Source organism: Chiloscyllium plagiosum, chromosome 9, assembly GCF_004010195.1.
Source record: "Chiloscyllium plagiosum isolate BGI_BamShark_2017 chromosome 9, ASM401019v2, whole genome shotgun sequence".
NCBI classification, from domain to species: domain Eukaryota; kingdom Metazoa; phylum Chordata; class Chondrichthyes; order Orectolobiformes; family Hemiscylliidae; genus Chiloscyllium; species Chiloscyllium plagiosum.
The window spans coordinates 6,401,128-6,426,457 of NC_057718.1; the positions used below are offsets into that span (position 1 = coordinate 6,401,128).

Genomic DNA, 25,330 nt, shown 5'->3' on the forward strand with positions numbered 1-25,330 from the left:
GGAGGTTTAGAGCTTAGAGCCTCGGCAGCTGGATATGCGACTACCAATAGTGGAGTGATTAAATAGGGGTAGTTTATATTGGAGGAGAGTAAAGATCTCAGAGCCCTATGAATCTAGAGAAAATATGGAGATTGGGGTAAAGGATTGGGATGGACAAAGTCAGAAGTCTCATGACACCCCAGGTTATGGTCCAACAAGTTTATTTAAAATCACAAGCTTTCAGAACACTACTCCTTCAACAGGTGAGCTTCACCTGACTATAACCTGGTGTCGTGAGACTCTGAACCTGGAGAAAGTGAGGACTGCAGATGCTGGAGATCAGAGCTGAAAATGTGTTGCTGGAAAAGCGCAGCAGGTCAGACAGCATCCAAGGAACAGGAGAATCGACGTTTCGGGCATAAGCATTCCTGAAGAAGGGCTTATGCCCGAAACATCGATTCTCCTGTTCCTTGGATGCTGCCTGACCTGCTGCGCTTTTCCAGCAACATATTTTCAGCTCTGAACCTGGAGAAGGTTAGAGAGCTTGACTTGATTGTGGTAAAATGGTGGTACAGTCAGACTGAGAACTTTTAGAGTTAAATAAACTCAGGGATAATGTGTGATGGGATTTGATTCAAACTAAGATGTAGAATACAAGCAATTTTTGCAATATCTGCTATGCCTATAATTACAGCTAGTAGAGGCAAAATGATAACTTTGGCTTGGACCTGTGGATCATTTCATCACCGGAAGATCTTTTATCTCTTGAATGTTGTTCACAGAAGACATTGTTCCTTCTGGGTCTTGTTGTTTGGCCAATACCGTATCTTGAGTGCCTTAAGTCTCCTAAATTTCCTTTGTTGAGGAACTCTCTGCTAACTCAGTTTGTTGCCCCAAAATACCATCTGGAAGACCTTTACGCTCATGGAAGTCCATTATAGACAACATCAATGTCAATGAAAGCAATGCTTTCTCTCTTGTTGCAAGCTGGATTTCTGGACGAGCTCACCTCTTTCTAATTGAAAGGTAAATTTCTTTACAGTATCCTGAACATTTGGACCATATGGCATAGGAACTGAACTATGCCATTTGGCCCAATGAGTCTGCTCCATCACTCTATCAAATCTGACATGTATCTCAACCCAAACATTCATGTTAGCTCACAAGTTACAAGTGTTGATTGTGAACATATAAACATTTTCAACTGTCCTACAATTCTAATGCTGCAGTGTCACTTAGAGTATCCTTATGGCCTTGAAAACTATTTCACCTAAACCACATAGCCTCATCATAGGATGATATAGACATGGTTTTATAGCATATTGACATTAGTACTTGTATCAAGCCTAAATTTAACAGGATATCCATTAATGTACAGAGGCTCTTTAAATCACAAAATATTGGAAACTCCAGTTTCCCCAATGAATGCCTTGAACATCTATTCTGAAGGAGATTATTCAACCATATTGAGCACCGCCTATATAACCTTATTTTATGTTTCACCTCTATAACTGTGTTCCACCTCTGCACATGTTATTTGATTTTTATGCAATTCTGTACCTTAACAATTGATGTCTTCAAGCTGTCCAACCTTATGATTGGGGTAATCCTTCTCTGATCTTGAATCTATGAAGACATAACGTGTTCACAAGAACAAGTCAGAGGCTGGGAATCCTTTGCCTAGTACCTCACTTCCTAATTTTAAGAAGCCTGTCCACCATCCAAAGGCACAAGTCAGGAGTGTGGTAGAATACTCCCCACTTGCCTGGATGAGTGCAACTCCAATAACACTCAAGAGGTTTGACACCATCCAGGACAAAGCAGCCCACTTTTTTGGCACCACATCCACAAGCATCCACTCCCTTCACCACCAACGCTCAGTAGCAGCAGTGTGAACCATCTATAAAATGTACTGCAGAAATTCACCTAAGAGTGCTTAGGCAGCAACTTCCAATCCTTGACCACTTCCATCCAGAAGGACAAGGGCAGCAGATACATGAGAACACCACTCCCTGAAAGTTCCCCTCCGAACCACTCATCATCCCGACTTGGAAATAGGTCAGTGTCGCTGGGTCAAAATCCTGAGACACCCTCCTTAATGTACTGTGGGAATACTTATACTAGATGGACTGCAGCAGTACAATATGTCAGATCACCAACATCTCAAGGGCAACTGGAGATGGACAATAAACTCTGATCCAGCTCGTAACACTCACAATCCATAAATGAATGGAAAAGTTTTCTTCTACATTAATTTTTAGAGAAAGTTCTCTGATATAAATCTGACTACCAAGTTGATAATTTAATAACTGAGTCTTCAAGTTTAGCATGACACCTTTAATTATGACACTTGGCTCTTACCAGCAACAACAATCCTTGAATTAAGACAATATTCAGTTAATCAAGATATCATGCTTTGGGTAATAACAGCACACATTAACATGGCTGCTTTAATCAAGACATTATAATTTATATGATGAAACAGAGGTTATTAATCATGAAAGCATCTCTTTGATCTTGCCTCTTTAATTGTGATTATACTGCCACTTCCATCAGAAATTGGCGCTATGCTCCATCCAGCAACTGTACCCTGTTAATTGTGCTAGATATCTCAATACAACACTTTGTTCATCATTATAGCACCTGATCAACTATGTTCCAACTTCATTTTTAACCCAAAGAAATGACATGAGAATTTTCCTTTTATCATGACAGCAGCCTTTTTTAATAACCACGCAACCCCTTATAATCAAACCCAGTGCCTTCCCTTAATCGCCTTATGACGTCCCTCAAAAGTACATTTTTTCGGTATTTTGCAAATGGGGCAATTTATTGTCCCAGATTAAAATGAACTGCTTTTAATTTCCGGCACTCAGAGTAGCTGGGGAAAGAACAGATTATTGACTTCGATTCCAAAAGCCGTTTATTTGATGAAAACATTCCTTATGTCCAGCTGTTTGAACAATGTTCTTGAAAGTTATTTATGGTTCTTTAAAGAGCAGCGAGCTGCATGTGTTTTCCTCTTTGAGAATTTTGTTTTGCTCAAGACTAATTTGTGGTCTTGTTGCTCTTCTTCTCTGTCTTCATCTTTATCTTCAGGCACAGCTGTTAATGCATGAGACTCCAAACGTTCCAATCACTTCTCTTCCTCTATATTCATGGTTCTTAAGAAGATAACAAAACACTGATAAAAAGACAGACATGCATTTATAAAATGCCTTTCACAATCACTGGTATTCTTATGGAGCCCAACAGCCAATGAAGAAGTATTTTTGAAGTCTAGTTGCTGTTCGAATGTGGGCAACAAGGTTATTTTTCACACTGCAATTTCACACAATGTGATAATGGTCAGACTAGGGGAGGTGATGGCCCAGTGGTTTTATCACTGGACTGTTAATTCCAGAGACCCAGGTAATGTTCTCAGGACCTGAATTCAAATCCTGCCGTGGCAGATGGTGGGAATCTGATGGAAAATCTGGAATTAAGAATCTAAGGATAACTGTGAATCAATTGTTGTTAAAAATAAACTCATCTGGTTCACTAATGTCTTTTAGGGAAGGAAGCTGCCATCCTTACCTGGTCTGGCCTACATGTGACTCCAGACCTACAGCAATGTGAGTGCCTTGAACATCTGTTCTAAAGGAGATTGTTCAACCATATTGAGCATTGCCTGTATAACTTCATTTTATGTTTCACCTCTGTAATTGTGTTCTACCTCTGCATATGTTACTTGATTTTGATGCAATTCTGTACCTTAACAATTGATTTCTTCAAGTTGTCCAACCTTGTGTTTGGTGTAATCCTTCTCGGATCTTGAATCTATGAAGATATAGACAAGAACAAGTCAGAGGCTGGGTATCCTTTGCCTAGTATCTCACTTCCTAACTTTACAAAGCCTATCCATCATCCACAAGACACAAGTCAGGAGTGTGGTGGAATACTTCCCATTTGCCCGGATGAGAGCAACTGCAACAACACTCAAGAAGATTGACACCATCCAAGACTCAACTGCCCTGTGGGAAATTAGGGATGGGCAATAAATGCTGACCCAGCCAGTGACGTCCACTTCCCATGAAATAATTTTAAAAAGATAATCTGCTTTGATGCTGAAGGTTAAGTATTGGTCAGGGCACTGAAGATGGTTCTCCTCCTCTCCTTAATAATTGTGACATGTGTTCTTTTTGTTTAATTCATTCACGGGATATGGGTGTCACCAACTGGGCCAACATTTCTTGCTGTCATTACTGGTTCTCCGACAGGTTGGAAGAATGACCCAACATCTCCAAAAGAAAGGCAATATATGTCTAAGACAGGATGGTATATGACATAGTCAGGAACTTGGAGATGAGCTCAAAGGATATGGCTCATTGGGAGGATAAATGGATAAACATCATCTGTGATCTTATTGAATGATGACTAGATGAAAGGGGTTGAATGTGCTTATGCTTTTTTCATCCTTTGATTATGCATTATCATGTTGCTGTGTTTCTTAGTGGTAGAAGTGATAAGGATAGAAGATTAAATTAGATTCCCTACAGTGTGGAAACAGGCCCTTTGGCCCAACAAGTCTACACTGATTCTCCGAAGAGTGACTCACCCAGACTCATTTCCCTCTGACTAATGCACCTAGCAGTTTAGCACAGCTAATTCACCTAACCTGCACACCTTTTGACCATGGGAGGAAACCAGAGCACCTGGAGGAAACATGCACAGACAGTCGCCCGAGGCTGGAATCGAACCTGGGTCTCTGGTGCTGTGAGGTAGCAGTGCTAATCACTGAGCCATCATGCCAAAGGTGGAAACAATCCTTTCAGCTGAGCAAGTGAAGGCATGTCTGATGCTTAATGCAGCTAAATGACTTTCTTGATCACTTCAAGAGTAGTTAAGAACCATCCACTCCTCTAGAAATATAGCTTCATTCATGGATAAGGAGGCAGATTTTTAACACGAAGTCTCCTGAGTGAAACAGTCACATTTTCTTGAGAAGCCAACCTCGTGGTCGCTTTCACTGATACCAGTTTGTTATTTATTTTCAGATTGCTTTTGTTAATCACTGCCACTGCCAGTGACAAACTCATAATTTATTGGAGTGTGAACCCAGATCTCTAGATTGCCAGCCTGTCAACACTAACAGACCCAAGTTTCAGACCAGTGGCATAGCAACTAAACCAGGTCACCCTGCACTTGTGGTGGTATCTGTAAAGGAAGTGGGAGAGAGTATCCAAAGGTTTAAAAGAAAGGGGGCAGATGGCAATGGAGAGTAATAACAGCTTTCCCTTTCTGTTATAACATGAAAAATCGCATCAGAGATTAACTTGGCATTGACAGAGCAGTACCTTCAAAATTAACGAGCTGTGAACAGACATGAGAGGAGACACCTATTTAGTCTGGAGGATATATGAAGCATTGGGGTGTTGTGGGGAGGTCGATTATTCAAGTTTTACAATCCCTGAATGGAATCAATGAGTTGGAGAAAATGGAATTTTTGTCTTGTAATCAGAAGGTCACATGTGAAGGAAACTCTTAAGTAAAACGTATCATTAGCAACCCCAAATGTGAAAAGATTGCCATCTAGTGAATAAAGCATGAACTGGGTTTGGATGCAAACAGATGGATTAAATTGCTGGTCTAACAGACAAAGAGGGTAAAGGGCTGTTGGAAAGAGTGAATGAATCATAATCTCACATTAAAGGGTCATACAATTAAGACAGAGATGAGGAGGAATTTCTTCTCTCAGGGGATTGTGAGGAATTCTTTACCACAGAGGGCTGTCGAGACTGGGTTATTAAGCATATCCAATACTGAGATGGATTTTTAATCCTTAAGGGGATCAAGGGTTTTGGGGAAAAGGCAGGAAAGTGGAGTTGAGGATTATCAGATCAGCCATGATCTCATTGAATGGCGATGGGCCTAATTGCATCTTCTTCTGATGTTTTGTAGTCTCATTGGACTAAGGTTAAAAAAGGAAATTCATTAGATACAGTCGAGGGGTCAATAGTGTCACATGAGGTGAATGATCTAACTTGATGTCTCAATCTTACCTTCACAACTCTTCAAGGCTTTGCCCCATTATAAATCTGCATTCTCCTCCAGACTTACAATCTCACGGAGAGAGCCCTCCTCAAATTCTGACCTCAATTTTAATCAGATGCTGTGCCTTTTGTTCTCTCGAGCCTCAGCTTTGGAACAACACCTTCCACCTCCTCAATTCTTCACTTTTTTTTAGTTCTGCTTTTAAGACACATCTTAAAACCAAGCTCTTTGACCAAAGACTAACATCTGTTTACACGATTCAGTTTCCTAAGTTTCAGGTCTTATTTGAGAATGCTCATGAGAAGCACCTTGGGATATCTCATTATATTAAAGCCACTATAGAAAGGCAATTTGTTGTTTTCTTTGCGTTGGATCCAAAAAAGCCCATCATCTCCTCTTGTTGGAAAGTAACTCCTGCAACAATTTGCAACGATACAGCGTGCACACAATAATCAAAGATATTATTGATTCCAGTGTGTAAAGGACATTCAGATGAGTAAGACCTATGCTTTAAGAAAGATTCAAAAATAGGGGAGAGAGAGAGAGAGAGAAAGAGAGAGAGATGAAGAAATCACAGACAGGGAATAAAAGAACCCATATCGGAAAGGAAATGAATGCTGAAGTTGTTTACAGTGAGACAATAGGAGAAAAGGAAAGTGAGTTGGATAGATTCCATTCAAGGGAGAGAAAGTGTTGTGTTAAATACAGTGCAAACTCAGATCTCAGGTGGAACAAGAAGACTTTGAGAAGACTGTATTATCTCAGAGCTCTACTATGTGTGTATTTGTGGCAGTAAACCCCATCACATCTCTTTAAAATGGGGGACAGAACTGATCCAGGTGATTACAGTGTCGACAGTGGAAATCTACAATCAGTAATATTGAGAGACTGCCACTAAAGGTAAGATTACCAATAAAGGTAAAAATCTGGATAAGAGAGTTAGCCAACACAGATATCCATAAGGCAAATCACACAATGAGCTTGTTCGAGGCTTCTGGAGGTAAATGTGCAGCCTATGCAGTATAATGTGGACAAATGTGAGGTTACCCACTTTGATAGCAAAAATGGGAAGGCGTTTGAATGGCTGTAAATTGAGAGAGGGACATGCTCAACAAGATCTGGATGTCCGTGAGGACCATTCATTGAAAGTCAGCGTGCAGGTGCAGCAGGCAGCAAGGAAGGCAAGTAGTATGTTGGCTTTCATAGTGAGAGGGATTTGACTACAGGAACAGGGATGCCTTTATAACTCTACAGGGCTTTGGTGAGGCAGTGCTAGAATATTGTGTGCAGTTCTGATCTCATCTGAGGAAGGATGTTCTTGATATAGAGGGAGTACAGCGAAGGTTTACCAAAATTGATTCCTGGGATGACACGACTGACATATGAGGAGAGACTAAGTTGCTGAGGGTTGTCTTCACTGGAGTTTAGAAGAATGAGGAGGGATCTCATAGAAATGTATAAAATTATAACAGGACTAGACAGGTTAGGTGGAGGAAGTATGTTCACTATTTTGGTGGAGCCCAGAACCAGAAGTCATAATTTAAGGAGAAGGGGTAAATGTTTTAGGACTGAGATGAACAGAAATGTCTTCACCCAGAGAGTAGGAAGCCTGTGGAAGAAACTTAGTTGAGGCCAAAACATTATGTGTTGTCAAGAAGGAGGTAGAGATAGCTCTTTAGCTACAGGATCGAGGGATACGAGTTCAATTTATCAGCTAACATCATATTGAAAGATGCAGCAGGCTCAAAGGTTCAAATGGGCTACTCATGCTCCTATCGTCTATGTTTCTATGTAACAAAAAAAGATATGGTCAACATAGTGTCTGAGGAAGCCTCTAAAACAAGATCCTGAAAGGAGATTACTGGGTGAGACTTCTTAGGAAAACAGGGAGACAGTAAACTGGAGGAAAGATTATTTGGTAGCATCGATAATTTTCTCGAGTGATTGAAAGTGGATTGTAGTGGTCTACAGAGTAGGGACTGCCTCTGCTCGCTGTGTAGGGCAGCAGTTTGGCTCTTGATCAAAGAGAGACATGTTGCAATTTGCAAATATCAGTGGTGTTCATTTGTGAAAAAAAATTCATTTGTCAATATCCTCCTTTCATCACCTTCCATGGCTTGCTGTGTATTTTTGACATCCTATGTTTTAAAATCTAAATTCTGAGAATTACTTTGAAGTAGCTTTCTGTTCCATGCTGAGGATTTTCTTCCCTTCATTAACACAGACCTATTGAAGTCTTGAGTGCTTCTCATATCTCTCAAATTGTTGAACACAGCAGGAAAACATCTGACATGAGGCCAAACCTAGCCTTTGACAGCCAACGTCTCTGCTTCCTTTTCACTGTTCATGGGTTCCAACTTCCTCGACCCAGAAAACCTCAGCACAGAATGAAGGGATCGGTGCCTCTACTGGTTCTTGGGGAAGCCATTCCGAATCATTTCATTTTCCTGTTAGAGTCACAGAGCGATGGAGATATATAGCACAGAAACAGACTCTTCTGTCTAACTCCTCCATGCTGGCCAGATATTCCGAATTAATCTAGTTCCATTTGCCAGCACTTGGCCCATATCCCTCTGAACCGTTCCCATTCAGTTAATCACCCAGATGCCTTTTAAATGTTGTAATTGTCCTAGCTCCATCATCTCCTCTGGCAGCTCATTCCATACACGTACCACCCTCTGCAGGAAAAATATGTCCCTCATGTCCTTTTTAAACCTTTCCGCTCTCATCTTAAGCCTATGCCTTCTGGTTTTAGACTCCCCTATCATGGGCAAAATTCCTTAACTACTTATCCTATACATGCCCCTCATGATTTTATAGACCTCTATAAAGTCATCCCTCAGTCTCCAATGCTCTAGGGAAAACAGCTCCAACCTATTCAGCCTCTCTCTATCGCTCAAACCCTCCAACCCTGGCAACATCCTTGTAAATCTTTTCTGAACCCTTTCAAGTTTCACATTTTTCCACTAGCAGGGAGACCAGAATTGAATGCAGTATTCCAAAAGTGGCCGAACCAGTGTCCGATACAGCTGCAGCATGACCTCCCAAACTCTACAATCAATGCACTCACCAATAGTTCCTGAATAGTTTTGCAACCTATCCCCTTCAAATATTCACTGAATTCCTGTTAGAGAAAAAAATAATCAAACTGCTTCCACCAACCTTTCAGGTATTGTGTTCCAGATTACAATGCAATATAAACTTCTCTCATCTCATCTCAGGCACGTTTTGTCAATTAATTTGAAGCTGTGGGCTGTGATTATCAAGACTTCTGGCACTGGAAGAAATTTCTTATTGACTCAGTCAAAGTTCTACATAACTTGAAATATTTTCATGAAGCTTCCCTGCTCAAGGAGAACAATCCTGACCTCTATTCTCTGCATTGAATGGAATGGAACTGTCATGATGCAATTGCCACATTTGACATTTGTGCACCTGGATTCAAACCAAAACACAGAAGCAGAGTCTGAGACAGGGCCCATTTCTGCTGTAATGCTGTTCACAGCTGCTTTACCTGCCAACACCACCCTATATACACAATTCTAGCTGGGTGAAGACTTGGGAAAAGTGAATCAAAATCATTTTGATCTTATTTGCTATTGACAACCCTAGAAAAGGAGAAGATAGGTTTAGGTAAAATTGAATCATAGAATCCCTAAGTGTGTGGAAGCAGGCCATTCAGCCCATTGAGTCCACACTGACCCTCCAAAGAGCATCTTACCCATCCATCCCATCCCTGGAGCCCTGCATTTCCTATGGCTGATCCACCTAACCTACACATCATTGGACTGTCGAGGAAACTGGAGTATCCAGAGGAAACCCACACAGACAGGTGCTCAAGGGTGGAAACAAAACTAGGTTCTGAACCACTGTGACACCCCATAGTTCACAGTAATCCTGACCTTCAAAATATTATATATATCATGAGTGTAAAATAGTCTTTGCATGACACCAACACTTCTCCTGTAAGCGTAAAATAATTCTTGGTCATGTCAACAAATTGAAGTTCACGACTTTGTCAATCAAGCATTTCTGTAGGTTACTAATTGCACAGTAATTTTGGATTAAGTGATTGTGAAGGGCAGAATGAAAAATAGTTTTGTTCATCCAATATTAGATGGTGGACAGTCTTTTGTGGAACCAAGAGGAGAGATACTGGCTGAAAACTTCCTCGCCTCTGACCTGCTCCTGTACTGTGACTGTAAGAGCAGGTCCGAGGCTGGGAATATTACAGAGAGTAACTCATCTCCTGACTCCACAAAAGCCTGGACACTATCAAGAAAGTGCAAGTCGGGGGTGGGGGCGGGGGGGGTGGGGAGGGGGGGGTGATAGCATATTCCCCACTTGCCTCGGTGAATGCAGCTCCAACAACACTCAAGAAGCTTGACATCATCCAGGACAAAGCAGCTGACTTGATTGATACCACAGATGATAATAAACTCTAACATTACCGGTGTCCGCTGCATCTTCTGAAAGGTTCATTAAAAACTACATATTGAGTCTGAAACAGCAGCAGAAAACCGAGATAAATAAACAAATTGACAATCTCATCAGGGAGCTTATAAACTTCACTGCAGCAAATGATAAATGTCACAGTGAGGATCTCATGGGAATGTTTTCAAAACTAACCAAAGGTGACCAAAAATAAATTTAGAAGAAGGAAATAAACTATGATGGCAATTTAACAATGAAAATAAAAATGGACAGCAAGCGCTCCTTTAAATATTTGAGAAAAAAGATACCAAATGAGCATAGGCCACTTCGAGAATGAGGCTGCCTAAAGATAATTAAGAATCAGGAAATAGCAGAACAGTTGAATAAATAAATAGATCATTCTCCAATGATGAAGCATTCTAAAATGATTAATCAATCAAGAGTCCAAAGTGGCAGGGGTAGGGTGAGGTGCGGGGTGGGTGGGTCGGAAATAATTGCAAGAACTAACACTCGAGATGAAGGACTGAGGGATCTAATGGGGTTAAAGTCCAATCAATCTCCTCAACTTGATGAAATGCATTCTGGATTTGAAAAGAAATAGCGCAGGGATAGTGAGCATATCAATAATCATCCAAGATTCCACCTCAGGCTGCTGTACCTTGCTGGATGGTTCTCCTTGAATTTTGTGATCCTAGAAGTTTCGGAAAACACTGAATTGAGCCTCTTTGGCAGAAAGACCCTGCTTGTAATTGGAATCTGAGATGAAAATGAATGGGAACATTTCTTTTTATTTTAGTTGTGACGTGCCAAGGCTGGATGGTGCATATATAGACAGCTCAAACAAAACAGCAAGGAGCTTAGACTCCTGTCTGAAATGATTCCAAGATTTACAAGGAAAACATTATGGAAGTCTCAGAGGGTAGTGATCTGGGTAAGAGACACTGGGAGGATCGTACTCTCCCAAGAAGAGAGGAAATGTAATGATTTGGTGGTAATTTTCCCAATGACCTAATTAGGCATCTCAAAACTTTGGCAATAGGCACCTGTTCTTTCTTTGTGACACTACTTATTTTCTTCTACTTAATTTCCCACTCTAGGTACTGAGGTTAATTCTGAGAATTCAGTGGCTTTTGTGGAATGCTGAAATTTTCTTTCCTTTAAGAGATATCACAATCCACACATTCCGTGGTTGGAAGTCAGAGATTACATTCCAAAGATAACATCCTTCAATTTAATGCTTTATTTTTCACTTGATTTAGTATGGATCATGAGGAAAACTGTCTGCTCCACTTCGTCAGTTGCGTTCTTCCTTCTGAGTCAGATCGAGATGGCTTTGAGTCCCATGGCCAAACCTTGGCTATGAACTCCAAGTTGACAGTTTTTAGCAGCACTGAGGCAGTGCTGCACAGTCAGTGGCACTGGTTCTTAGCATATGACTTTAAACCATCTGGCTCATATGCTTAAAATGGCTGAGTTTTGACTGTCAGAGCAAATCATCTGCACCCAGCTCAACTAAGGTGCATAAACAAGAGGAGGACAAAGGAAGGGTTTCAAAGATTCCCTGAAGGCTTCCCTCAAGAAATGCACCGTAGATGTCAACGTGTGGGAGACTCTTGTTCAGAAGAAATTGACTTGGAGGAACCTCCAGTCTGAAAGGGCACAACCTACAGGTCGGTGCAACATTGAGGGCCGAAGGGCCTGTTCTGCACTGTAACGTTCTAAGTTCTATGTTCTAATTCTTCCAGAACACCCATCAGCAAGAGGAAATGGGGAGAGGGAACCAGAGAAAGGAATGTTAGTGATCTCAAGGTCAAGGTTCAATTCCACCTCCTGGAAACACCAGCTAAATGTGGGTTTGGAGATGTGGCTCTAGAATCAGACTCATCAGACACTGAAGGACCACAGAACTGCTGAGCAGCGACACGGAATATCTGAGGTGGACAAAATTATTCACTAGTGAGTGATTGATGATGACAAAAGCAATCTCACCTCATCAGCTAGATCCTCCAGGTTGATTTCAAAGAATGGTCTGAAGAGAATAGATCAGTGGGAGAATGTGCTCTAAATGATGGAGTGCCCAATTAACAATACTGTTTGAATATAACTGGCAGAAGAACCATTAACGATGTGAGGAGAATTCTGTGTTACATTGATTAGGAATTGTTCGGTATTGCCTGGAAATGTGCTAGAGACTGATTCTCAACAAGGAGATTGAGAAAGAAACTCCAGCAGCAAATCAGAGTAACTGGCAAATGGTCTCGTGTTTTTTGTGGGATCTTGTTGTGTACAAATTTCTGACTCTAATTTCCTTCCTTGGTGTGAAGGGATATGGAATGTTCTGAGGAAAGGAAAAGTACTATAACAATGCAGGGTCTTTGATTCTTTAACATGATTATCTTGAAAGCATTAGGAGAGTTAGGGTTACAGCTAAGGTCAAAGTTAAGTTAGAGATAGGGTTAAACTTAGGTTTAGAGTTAGGGTTAGGGCTAGAGTTAGGGTTAGAGTTAGGTTAGATTAAAGGTTAGACTTGCGATTGGGTTAGAGTTGAGGTTAGTGTTAGAATTAGGATTATGGTTATAGTTGAGGATAGGGTTAGAGTTAGGGTTATGGTTAGAGTCAGAGTTAGGTTTATGGTTAGAGTTGAGGTTAGAGTTCAAGTTCGGGTTAAGGTTAGAGTTGAGGTTAGTGTTAGAATTAGGTTTATGGTTAGAGTTGAGGTTAGAGTTCAAGTTCGGGTTAAGGTTAGAGTTGAGGTTAGTGTTAGAATTAGGTTTATGGTTAGAGTTGAGGTTAGAGTTCAAGTTCGGGTTAAGGTTAGAGTTGAGGTTAGTGTTAGAATTAGGTTTATGGTTAGAGTTGAGGTTAGAGTTCAAGTTCGGGTTAAGGTTAGAGTTGAGGTTAGTGTTAGAATTAGGTTTATGGTTAGAGTTGAGGTTAGGCTTCGAGTTAGGGTTATGGTTAGAATTGATATTAGGGTTAGAATCAGAGTTATGGTTAGAATTGAGATTAGGGTTAGAGTTAGGGTTATGGTTAGAGATTAGAGTTAGGGTTATGGTTAGAATTTAGTTGAGGGTTAGAGTTAGGGTTATGGTTAGAGATTAGAGTTAGGGTTATGGTTAGAATTTAGTTGAGGGTTAGAGTTAGGGTTATGGTTAGAATTGTGTTTAGGATTAGAGTTAAGGTTATGGTTAGAGTTGTGCTTAGGGTTGTGATTAGAGTTGAGGTCAGGGTTAGACTTACGGTGATGGTTAGAGTTGAGGTTAGGATTCAGCTTCGGGCTAGGGATAGCAGTCCTACATTTTACTCTGACTTCATATGAACAGTTAGATACATGAGTATTGCCAAAAGGAAGAAGATCATCTGGTTCCCCTTCTCCCATCCTGCTCCAAATATAATACAGCTATTGACCTATACCAGGTACTAATCTCTACCAGTGGGGTGGAATTTAATGCCCATTCCCTCAGTAAGGTTGGTGGCAGACAGGGCATTTAATCAGGCAGGTGGCTGGTATATGAAGACTCTAATCTCCTTTCCACATCTACCCTGGTGAGTTTCCAGGCAGGAATGCAATGGACATGCAGTGTAGAATCTTCAATGGGTAATTAATGCCCATTTAAGAAGCTTACTGCACTGCAAATCTTTCCCTTATAGAGTCATACAACACCAAAACAGGCCCTTCAGCGCAACCTGTCCATGCTGACCAGGTTTCCTTGACTGAACTAGTCTCATTTGGCTGCATTTGGCCCATATTCCTATAAAGGTTTTCCATCCATATCCCTGCCCAAACATCTATTAAATGTTGGAATTGTACCTTCGTCTACCAATTCCTTTGGCACCTCATTCCGTATCCGAACCACCCTTTTGCCTGAAAAGGTTACCCCTTAGGTCCCTTTTAAATTTTTTCCCTCTCATCTTAAACCTATGTCCTCAACTCTTGGAAAAAGACCTTGGCTATCTACCTTCTCTATGCTCCTCATGATTTTATAAACCTCTACAAAGTCATCCCTCAGCCTCTGACACTCCAGTGAAAGAAGTCCCAGCCTATCATGTTTGGACATGTCACAACATGCTCCTGTTTGGACTTAAACACAGACTTTCTGGCTCAGAGATAGGGGCATTATCACAGAACCACAAGACCCTTTCCATCACAAAGGGTCTTTCTCAGTTCCTTAATGAAGAGGGATGCTTCTGCTTTGGAGGGAGTGCAGTGAATGTCTAATAGGTTCCTGGGATGGCAGGCCTGAGGGATGAGGAGAAATTAAGTTGGTTCGGATTCTACTCACTGGAGTTCAGAAAAAAGGTGAGGGGAGGGGTTGGGAATCTCATAAAAATCTAAAATCTTTTAACAGGATAAGACAGGTGACATGGAGGAAAGATGTTCCTGATGGTGGAGGACCCTCGGACAAGAGGTCATAGTTTAATGATAAGGGGCAAATGTTCTAGGACTGAGACGGGGAGGAAAGTCTTCACCAAAAGAGTGGGAGCCACATTCCACAGAGAGCGGCTGAGGCCAAAATGTTCTGTTTTCAAGAAGGAGGTAGATATAGCTCTTGTAGCTCAAGAGATATGTGGAGTTGTGGGTAGGATTAGGGCATTGTGCTCGATGATCAATCATGATCATATTGAATGGTGGAGCAGGCCAGAGGGGCTGAATGATATCCTCCAGGTCATATCTTTGGTGCGTCTATGCGAGACCACTTTGGCATAATACCATGAAGAACAAGGCAGCAGCTTGAGGAAATGAGGGAGAACATTGGAGGAAATGTTTGAGGTTAGGATGGATTATCACCACCAAAATGTTTTATTGCTTATTATGTGAAAAATTCTAACAAATCTTTAATGTGTTGCCAATAGTAAGTCAACATCAGAATATAATTAATTGTACTGGATTAGCAAGTGAAGTCATTTATCAGTGCATTGATTGCTCTCCAGTTCTATCACTTCTTACACTCTATTATCCCTGTATATATAGCACAAGACCTGGAAGAATACAGTGGGTTCAAAAGTAGATTTTTAAAATGTTATTCTGAACCATAAAATTAAGACAGAGATCTTTAGGGATGACGTCAGGACTATGGCTTGTTCTGTAAAGATAATTAGAAAAGATTATTAAAAACAGCATCTCACTAATTCCTGCTGGGTTAATTCTAGGCATAAGATTTTATCAAAAGACTTTCAGACATCTGTTTGTCACCACATCCAAAGGGAAAATTGTCAATATGTTTGAGTGCTCTTTGAGATGCGATAGTATGTCAGGCTCTTATGAATTAGTTAGGTTTAGAAAGTTGAGCTCACATGAACGTCCACATCCTATTCACCTATTACTTCTGCATTCATTGATTCACATTGGCTCCCAGACTAGAAATACATCAGATCTAAACTTTTTGTTGTCTGTCAGATCTCTCTATGGCTTTGCCCTCTCCAGTATCTGTAACTTCCTCCAGCTGTACAGACCTCAAGAACATCAGGTGCTCCTTCAGTTCTGGCCTCTTGCACATGCCCAATTTCATGGTACTCACACAGGCAACAGTGCATCACCTAGTCCCTCAACCTTCTCCACCTTGTTCTTGCTAAATCATGGACAAAGGTTTTGGCTACTCTGTGTCACTCATCATCATAGAGTCATCAAGTCATACAACATGGAAACAAACCCTTTGGTGCAACTAATCTATGCTGACTAGGTTTCCCAAAGCAAACTAGTCCCATTTGCCTGCATTGGTCCACCTCTCTCTAAACCCTGCTGTCCAAATGTTTGTTGAATGTTATAACTGTACCTGCATCTACCACTTCCTCTGGCAGTTCATTTCACACACAAACCACCTTCTGTAAGAAAAAAGTTGCCTCTCAGGTCCCTTTTAAATCTTTCTCCAAGCGGGAACCTTGCAGGGTGGTGGTGTGCGAATGTATCTGCTGCCCTTGTCACTGTAGCTGGCAGAAGTCACTGGTTTGGAAAATATTTCTTAAAGAGCCTTGGTAAGTTGTTTCAGTATTCTTGGCATTGTGCAGATGGTACACACTGGTGTCAGCGTATGCCTGTGTTGGAGGGATTAAATGGTGAAGTTTCTTGGATGTCACGCTAAGTAAGTGGGCTTCTTTGTCCTGGAACACTGTCATGCTCCTTAAGTGGTGTTGGAGCTGCAATCATCCAGGCAAATGGAGATTATTTCACCCCAGAGCTCTGACTTGTGTCCTGTAGATGGTGGACAGACTCTGGGGAAACAGGAGATGAATTATTTCTTGCTCTTGCAGCCATTGTATTTATAATGGCTAATCCAGTTTAATATTTGGTCAGTGGTCACCTTGGAATGTTGATAGTGAGGGATTCAATGATGATAACTTGTCCTGTCAATGGCACTGTACTTACCTTGGGATGTTGATGCTGGTGTCTGGGACATCATTTGCGAGGCATGATTCTGTGAGAATGACTGTGTTAGGCTTTTGTTTTGCTGGTCTGTGGGACATCTCCTACATGATGTTAGACGGGAAACTTTGTACGGTTGACAGGCCTTTTGCCATTGCCCATGCCTTGGTTGATGCCATTTAGCCCATGTGAATTCCTCCTTTTCTCATATATCGTCATGGGTTGATACAACTTAATGCTGGATTGTTTCAGAGACAAAAAAAAAATTGCAGATGCTGGAATCCAAAGTAGACAAGCAGACGATTGGAAGAACACAGAGAGCCAAATTGTTTCAGAGGGCATTTAAGAGTGAACCACATTGCTGTAGATCAGGAGTCACTTGTAGGCCAGGCCAGACCAGACTAAGATGACATATTTCTGTCAATAAATTATATTAGTGTACCTCATAGGGTTTTACAACAATTATTTCATGGTCATCATTTGTTGCATTAGGGTTCAAATCCATGTCTCTGGAATACCACCTTAGATTAGCCCAGTAACAATACCATTACAGTACCACCTCCCAATCTAAGCTACTGTATTAACTCCAAGCTATCTCAACTTTCCATAGCACACCACCAGTTTTCATGATCTTTCCAGAAGTCTAACATATGTGATGTTGCTTCTTGGTGTTAGTAAGACACAGAAGATTGCAGATCAAAGTGGATGCGTGAAGATGTTCACATTAATCTAAAGCTGAACTGTTTGTATTTAACGATTTGTCTGAGTGAGTCAAGATGTTCTGTTTGGCTCAAATCTCCCTCATCACAGACATAATGATGCAAGATGACTTCAACATGACAATATTAGTTAGCAGGGTTTCCAAGATTCTGCAGAGTGCAAGGGGTCTCCAGAAACACATGAATGACAGCAAAAGGATAGCTGAAAGTCAATGTGGTAGAATTGAACAGAACAGCCTTTATTATCACGTGCGCTCAAATAATTGTAGTGTCGCCTCTCGACACCATCTTACATACAGGATACCTAGGTACAGTACTTTCCCTGCTCTAGGACTCGATCCGTGAGCTGGTCTGCTCCACCTTCTGAGGCTCCACCCACGTTCACAAAATCCTGAAGAAAAGGCTGACATAAATTCACTGTCTGTGTTACAGGAGAATGCTCCACCTCCATTTCGTCCTTCCTGCTCAATAAGTATGGAATCCATTCCTTTTCTTCACAGTAAATTGTTTGCTTAACTTTACTCAATGTTATCAGTGTCCCCTGGAAGCGTGAATTCACTCAGAGTTCTGCATTCATCTTATTCTGCTGCATACTGGTTGTTAAAGCAATCTTCCACTTCAGTTTGTAACAGCCCATGTAATTCATGCTGACTGTGTTCCCAATCTCATCTAATCCCACTTGTCTGCATTTGGCCCATATCCCTCCAGTCCTTTCAAATTCAGGCACATATCCAAATGTCTTTTAAAGGTTGTAACTTTACCTGCATCCACCACTTCGTCTGGCAGTTCTTACTATTCACGAACTACACTCGATATAAAAAAGTTGCCCCTCATATTCTTTTTAAAACTTTCTTCTTTCACCTTAACCACATCTGGCACTCTGTTTTGAATTGCCCAACCCTAGTGGAAAGGCCCTTGCTACTCACCATTTCTATACCCCTCATGATTTCCAAACTTCACCCCTCAAACTCCAATGCTCCAGTGAAAAAAATCATAGCGTATCCAGTCTATTTTTATATCTCAAACCCTCCGTTCCCAGAAATATCTTGGCAAATCTTTTCTGAACCCTCTCCAGTATAAAAATAGTCTTCCTATAACTTGGCGATGGCTCTAAGACTCTATATCAAGTAACATGTATATCATATAAATGTCAGCCAATGACCAGCTCCAACAAAAGAGGATCTAACCTTCACTTATTGAGGTCCATTAGTTTTACCATCGCTGAATTTCTCCATCATCAACATCCTGGGAGTTACCATTGACTAGAAAGGAAACTGGAGGGGAAAGTGAGGACTGCAGATGCTGGAGATCAGAGCTGAAAATGTGTTGCTGGAAAAGCGCAGCAGGTCAGGCAGCATCCAGGGAACAGGAGAATCGACGTTTCGGGCATGAGTCCTTCTTTCCTGAAGAAGGGCTCATGCCCGAAACATCGATTCTCCTGCTCCTTGGATGCTGCCTGACCTGCTGTGCTTTTCCAGCAACACATTTTCAGATAGAAAGGAAACTGGGCTAACTATATAAATATTGTGGCTGCAAGAGCTGGTCAGAGGATAATAACTGTGTGGTGAGTAACTCATCTCATGTTTCCCTAAAGACTGTCCACCACCAGCAAATCATCAATCAGGGGTGTGACAGAATTCTCCCTAAATAATTGCAGCTCCAACAAGAGCTAAGAAGCTTGACACCATCCAGGGATTCAAGGCACTAGGTCTAAAAGCTCTGCATTTCCTTCCTAACAGCACTGAGAGTGACATTCCACACCAGGGATTGCAACTGTACAAGAAGACAGCTCACCCCCATTTTACCTTGACTATCAGGGATGGTTGAAACTTTATTGCTGGAACAGCACAGCAGGTCAGGCAGCATCCAGGGAACAGGAGATTCGACGTTTCGGGCACAGGCCCTTCTTCAGGAATGAGCAGAGAGTGTTCAGCAGGAGAAGATAAAAGGTAGGGAGGAGGGACTTGGAGGAGGGGCGTTGGAAATGTGATAGGTGGAAAGAGGTCAAGGTGAGGGTGATAGGTCGGAGTAGGATGGAGGCGGAGAGGTCAAGAAGAAGACTGCAGGTCAGGAAGGCGGTGCCGGGCTGGAGGGATTCGGCTGAGACAAGGTGGGGGGAGGGGGGATGAAGAAACTGTCCAAGTTCATCCCCTGTGGTTGGAGGGTTCCCAGTCAGAAGATAAGACCGTCGCGTTGTTGTGGTTTGGCGGTGGATGAGTCCAATGACCTGCATATCCTCGGTGGAGTGGGAGGGGGAGTTGAAATGCTGTGCTACAGGGTGGTTGGGTTGGTTCGTCCGGGTGGCCCAGAGGTGCTCTCTGAATCGCTCCGCAAGTAGGCGGCCTGTCACCCCAATATAGAGGAGGCCACACCGGCTGCAGCGGATGCAGTAGATGATGTGGTTGGAGGTGCAGGTGAATCTGTGGCGGATATGGAAGTTTCCCTTGGGGCCTTGGAGAGAAGTGAGGGGGGAGGTAGAATCGTTTCTACCTCCTGCCCAAAATCCACAAACCTGACTGCCCCGGACGACCCATCGTCTCAGCCTGCTCCTGCCCAACCGAACTCATCTCGGCATACCTCGACACGGTCCTGTCCCCATTAGTCCAAGAACCCCCCACCTACGTCCGTGACACCACCCACGCCCTCCACCTCCTCCAGGACTTCCGCTTCCCCGGTCCCCAACGCCTCATCTTCACCATGGACATCCAGTCCCTGTACACCTCCATCCCCCATCACAAAGGACTCAAAGCACTCCGCTTCTTCCTCTCCCGCCGTACCACCCAGTACCCTTCCCTGAGATAGAAACAGAAAGGTCTCGGAAGGGGAGGGAGGAGTCCGAGACTGTCCAGGTGAATTTGAGGTTGGGGTGGAAGGTGTTAGTGTAGTGGATGAACTGTTCAACCTCCTCGTGGGAGCACGAGGTAGCGCCGATACAGTCATCAATGTAGCGAAGGAAGAGATGGGGGGTGGGGCCAGTGTATTTGCGGAAGATGGATTGTTCCACATACCCTACGAAGAGGCAGGCATAGCTGGGGCCCATGCGGGTGCCCATGGCTACTCCTTTTGTTTGGAGAAAGTGGGAGGATTGGAAAGGAAAGTTGTTCAGGGTGAGGACCAGTTCGGTCAGTCGAAGGAGGGTGTCGGTGGAAGGGTACTGGGTGGTACGGCGGGAAAGGCAGAAGCGGAGTGCTTTGAGTCCTTCGTGATGGGGGATGGAGGTGTACAGGGACTGGATGTCCATGGTGAAGATGAGGCGTTGGGGACCGGGGAAGCGGAAATCCTGGAGGAGGTGGAGGGCGTTGGTGGTGTCACGAACGTAGGTGGGGATTTCTTGGACTAATGGGGACAGGACCGTGTCGAGGTATGCCGAGATGTGTTCGGTTGGGCAGGAGCAGGCTGAGACGATGGGTCGTCTGGGGCAGTCAGGTTTGTGGATTTTGGGCAGGAGGTAGAAACGGGCGGTGCGGGGTTGTGGGACTATGAGGTTGGAGGCGGTGGATGGGAGGTCCCCTGAGGTGATGAGGTTATGGATGGTCTGGGAGATGATGGTTTGGTGGTGGGGGGTGGGGTCATGGTCAAGGGGACGGTAGGAGGAGGTATCTGCGAGATTTTTCTGGCGTTTGGCCTCAGCGTTGTAAAGGTGAGTGCGCCAAACTACTACTGCGCCTCCCTTGTCAGCTGGTTTGGGCAAAGTCTTAGTGCTGACCCAGCCAACAGTGCACGCATCCAATGAAGAACTGAAAAGTTAAATTGCATTGTCGGCCCATAGTAATTGATGGAACAATGTTCTTCACAGTTTCAATCTAAGCTTGAGGTAAGTGTCACCTCAGAAGAGACCACTGATGATACAGAAGAGGCCATTAATTTCTTGGATATAGAGGAGTCAGCAATAACCATTAAAGTAATAAAATTAGGATTAAGGAAAAAGTCACTTCAGCAGTCTGAGTGTCGAATAAACATCATTTTTAATGGCTAGGCCCATTTATTGCCCATTCCTAGTTGCCTAGAGGGCAGCTAAGAGTCAACCACATCGCTGTGGGCCGGGAGTCACATATAGGCCAGACCAGGTAAAATCAGCAGTTTCATACCCTAAAGGACATTAGTGAACTAAGTGGGTTTTTGCAATAATTCATATCAAGTTCCATGTAAAACAAAAGAACTGCAGATGGTGTACATCAAAAACAAGAACAGAAGTTGCTGGAAAAGCACGGCAGGTCTGGCAGGAGTTGCCGAGAGAAATCGGAGTTAACGTTTCAGACCCTTCCTCAGAACTGGTTTCATGATTCATTGTTCCTTCAAGGCTCATGATATTTTTTGTATCCATGGTTTAGGTGTGTTCCCAGTTACCTCTTACAAATATTTATTGAGTTTGCAGATAGAATCAGCCTGACAGCTGCCCTGCATGGCTGATCCACACACCCTCGCCTGTCACTTCCTGGCCTGTCACTTCCTGCCCTGCATGGTTGATCCACACACCCTCGCCTGTCACTTCCTGGCCCGCATGGTTGATCCACACACCCTCGCCTGTCACTTCCTGGCCTGCATGGTTGATCCACGCACCCTAGCCTGTCACTTCCTGGCCCGCATAGTTGATCCACGCACCCTAGCCTGTCACTTCCTGGCCCGCATGGTTGATCCACGCACCCTAGCCTGTCACTTCCTGTCCTGCATGGTTGATCCACACACCCTAGCCTGTCACTTCCTGCCCTGCATGGTTGATCCACACACCCTAGCCTGTCACTTCCTGGCCAAACCCCATCCATCCATCTCACTGCTATGTAAAGCAGTTTAGTCTGTATCTAGATTTTTGTTTCCTTGTTTTTGGAAGTAATATCCGCAGATATTTTCCTCAGTCAGTTCCCCCACTGATGGGCAGTGACAATCCTGATGTGGGCAGTGTCTTCTCTGAAAGGTTGGCAAAACTAATGCAAGAGGTAACCAATTCAAAGGACACTTCTGATTCCAAAGGTTTTTCTGCCTCTACCATACTCTGAGATTCAGGTATGAAACAAATTATTCCTCTTTAATTCTTCTCCCAATTGATTTAAATCTGTGCCCGCTGATTACTTGACCCCACCTCGTCTCTGTAAAAGGCAGCATGGTGCCAGAAGACCATCCCATTGCTCTTGTCTTAGAGACAGGCAACTGGTGGTGATTTTAACTGAGGGTCACCAAGCCTCAAGTCAGGGGTGACATTGAGAAGTGATCGCTTCATGGCAACCTCAGCCGGTGCGGGAAATGAACCCACACTGTGAGCATCATTCTGTATCACAGACCAGCCAACCAACCAACTCAGCTAACTGACCCCCTATACCTCGATTAAAACTGTCAGCCTCCTCCATTCCAAAGATGGTGCTTCAACTATCCTGGTCATTACACTGAATGGCTTCCTGAAGAAGGGCTTCCTGAAGAAGGGCTTATGCCCGAAACGTCGATTCTCCTGTTCCCTTTCCAGCAACACATTTTCAGCTCTGATCTCCAGCATCTGCAGACCTCACTTTCTCCTCATTACACTGAATGAAAACTAACAATTTTCTTCACTGGGTTATCTTTCATAACACCTTAAGATATAGGGACATTTGGTCCCTCCAACCTGCTCCACTATTCAATAAGACCATGGGCTGATCTGACATTCCTCACAATCACTTTCCTATCCTTTCCCTGTAACCCTTGATTCACCGACTGATCAAGAATATCTCTGTCTCAACCTTAAATATACACAAGGACTCTGCCCTCACAGCTGTCTGTGGCAAGGAGTTCCAAAGACCCACAACCTTCTGAAAGAATAAATTCCTCTTACCTCAGTTTTAATTTGAGACCATGCTCTCTGATCCTAGACTCTCCCATAAGTTGGGGTCCCAACCCTGACTCCACAAATTGTCAACATGAAAAAACCTCTTGTTACCACTCATCTATTTTCTCCCCATTAGCAGAGTCTCTATCCATACCTCCAGCAGTGTGGGCTCCTACCTCACGACTTAACATTTTGTGAGGCGTCTCATCGAACATTTCCTGTACATCTAAATTCAACACACCTACTATCTCTGTACCTACTCTGGTTGATAGTTCCTCAAAAAACTTTAGTAAGTGAATCTTTCAACCTTGTTTCACTAATGCATCACCATACAATTTTTGTATCTCATTGAACATGGAGTTACATAAACTGGAGAGGTTAATCTGGCATTTATTTGACTGTTACTTCATGGCTCAGTGGTTAGCACTGTTGCCTCACAGCACCAGAGGCCCAGGTTAGATTCCAAACTCGAATGACTACCTGTGTGGAGTTTGCACATTCGTCTCGTGTCGGCATAGGTTTCCTCTGGGTGCTCCAGTTTCCTCCCACAGTCCAAAGATGTGCAGGTTAGCTGAATTGGCCATGCTAAATTGCCCATAGTGTTTAGGGATGTTGAGGTTAGGTGCATTAGTCAGGGATAAATATAGGAAAAATAGGGTGGGGAAATGAATCTGGGTGGGTTGCTCATTGGAGGATCGGTGTGGACTTGTTGGGCCAAAGGGCCTGTTTCCACACTGTAGGGATTTTATGATTCTATGACAACAGTTAAAATGCTAATCACGAACAAGTCAACTCATTCAGATATTAACCAGAACTATTGGTGTGAGATTATTGAAGGCTGTTCTTCCAGTTCTGACACTTGGGGACCAGATATGTTTCTAATCAACCTGTTCAGAGATGTTATTACACACCTCCATAACAGATAAGACCTACACCCAGGCCTCCTGCTCCCAGGGTAGGGACTGGACAACCCTATCACAACAGCCCCTACAAATCTGGGATTCCAAAACAAACAGACAAATTAGTGAACATCTCTTTAGCATATTGACTAGAAGAATATTGCTGCATGTAAAATAATGTTAGGCACCAACATTTGAATTTCTATTGGATTAGAAGTGAGAGTGAACAATTATTTCTAATTTTGCACTGACAACTGTATTGCTCAGGGAAGATACAGGGTGGGGATGCAATCATCTGAAACTGGCTTTGGGAGCATGATGGAGGGTCACAGGTTGTGGGTTTAATTTGCACTCCAGAGAACTGAGCACCGCATGATCCAAGCTGACTTTCCACAATCGAGTTGCTTCGCTCAGTTAGCTGGATGGCTGGTTTGTAATGCAGAATGACACTAACAGCGTGGCTTCAATTCCCACACTGACTGAAGTTACCATGAAGGACTGTCCTTCTCAACCTCTGCCTTCATCTGAGGTGTGCTGACCCTCAACGTAAGGTTGCTACCAGTTGTGTCTCTAATGAGAGAGCAATGCTATGGTGTGTTAAGGCTCTGACAATTTTAGTCCTGGGGGTCAGTTGGCTGGATGGCTGGTTTGTGATATAGAGTGAGACCAATAGTGCAGGTACAATTCCTGTACTTGTTGAGGATACCATGAAGATACTGCTTTCTGAATTTTACCCCCTCACTGAGGTGTGATTACCCTCGGGTTAAATCACCACTGACTTCCTCTCTCTGATGAGACAGCAGCCCTCTGGTCTCTTCCTCTAACAAAAGAGCAGCTCTCTGGGACTTTGGAGCTGCTGACTTTAAGTGGAGATGGTAAACCCTGTCTACCTTTGCAAATCCGTGTAGAATTGCCACTAATTTGAAGATGATACAGGAGTCCATCCCAGTGCCCTGGCTAATATTCAGCATGCAAAGCTAATTGCAGGCCTTTATTTGTTCAAGGAATATTTTAACAAGGCAATTTGATCCTGTTAGTTCCAGTTTTCTTATTGAGAATGCATTGAGGCAGCATAGTGGCTCAGTAGTTAGCACTGCTACTTCATAGTGCC

At 43.0% G+C, this 25,330-nt stretch overlaps 1 long non-coding RNA gene across 1 annotated transcript; it reads right to left on the bottom strand.

Annotated features, from left to right (window-relative positions):
- Positions 1-2,742: 2,742 nt before the first annotated feature.
- Positions 2,743-18,487, bottom strand: LOC122553199. Its single transcript, XR_006312626.1, has 3 exons — positions 18,453-18,487; positions 3,733-3,798; positions 2,743-3,143 (listed from the first exon to the last, which is right to left on the bottom strand). It is a non-coding gene; the product is annotated as an uncharacterized LOC122553199 (long non-coding RNA).
- Positions 18,488-25,330: the final 6,843 nt, after the last annotated feature.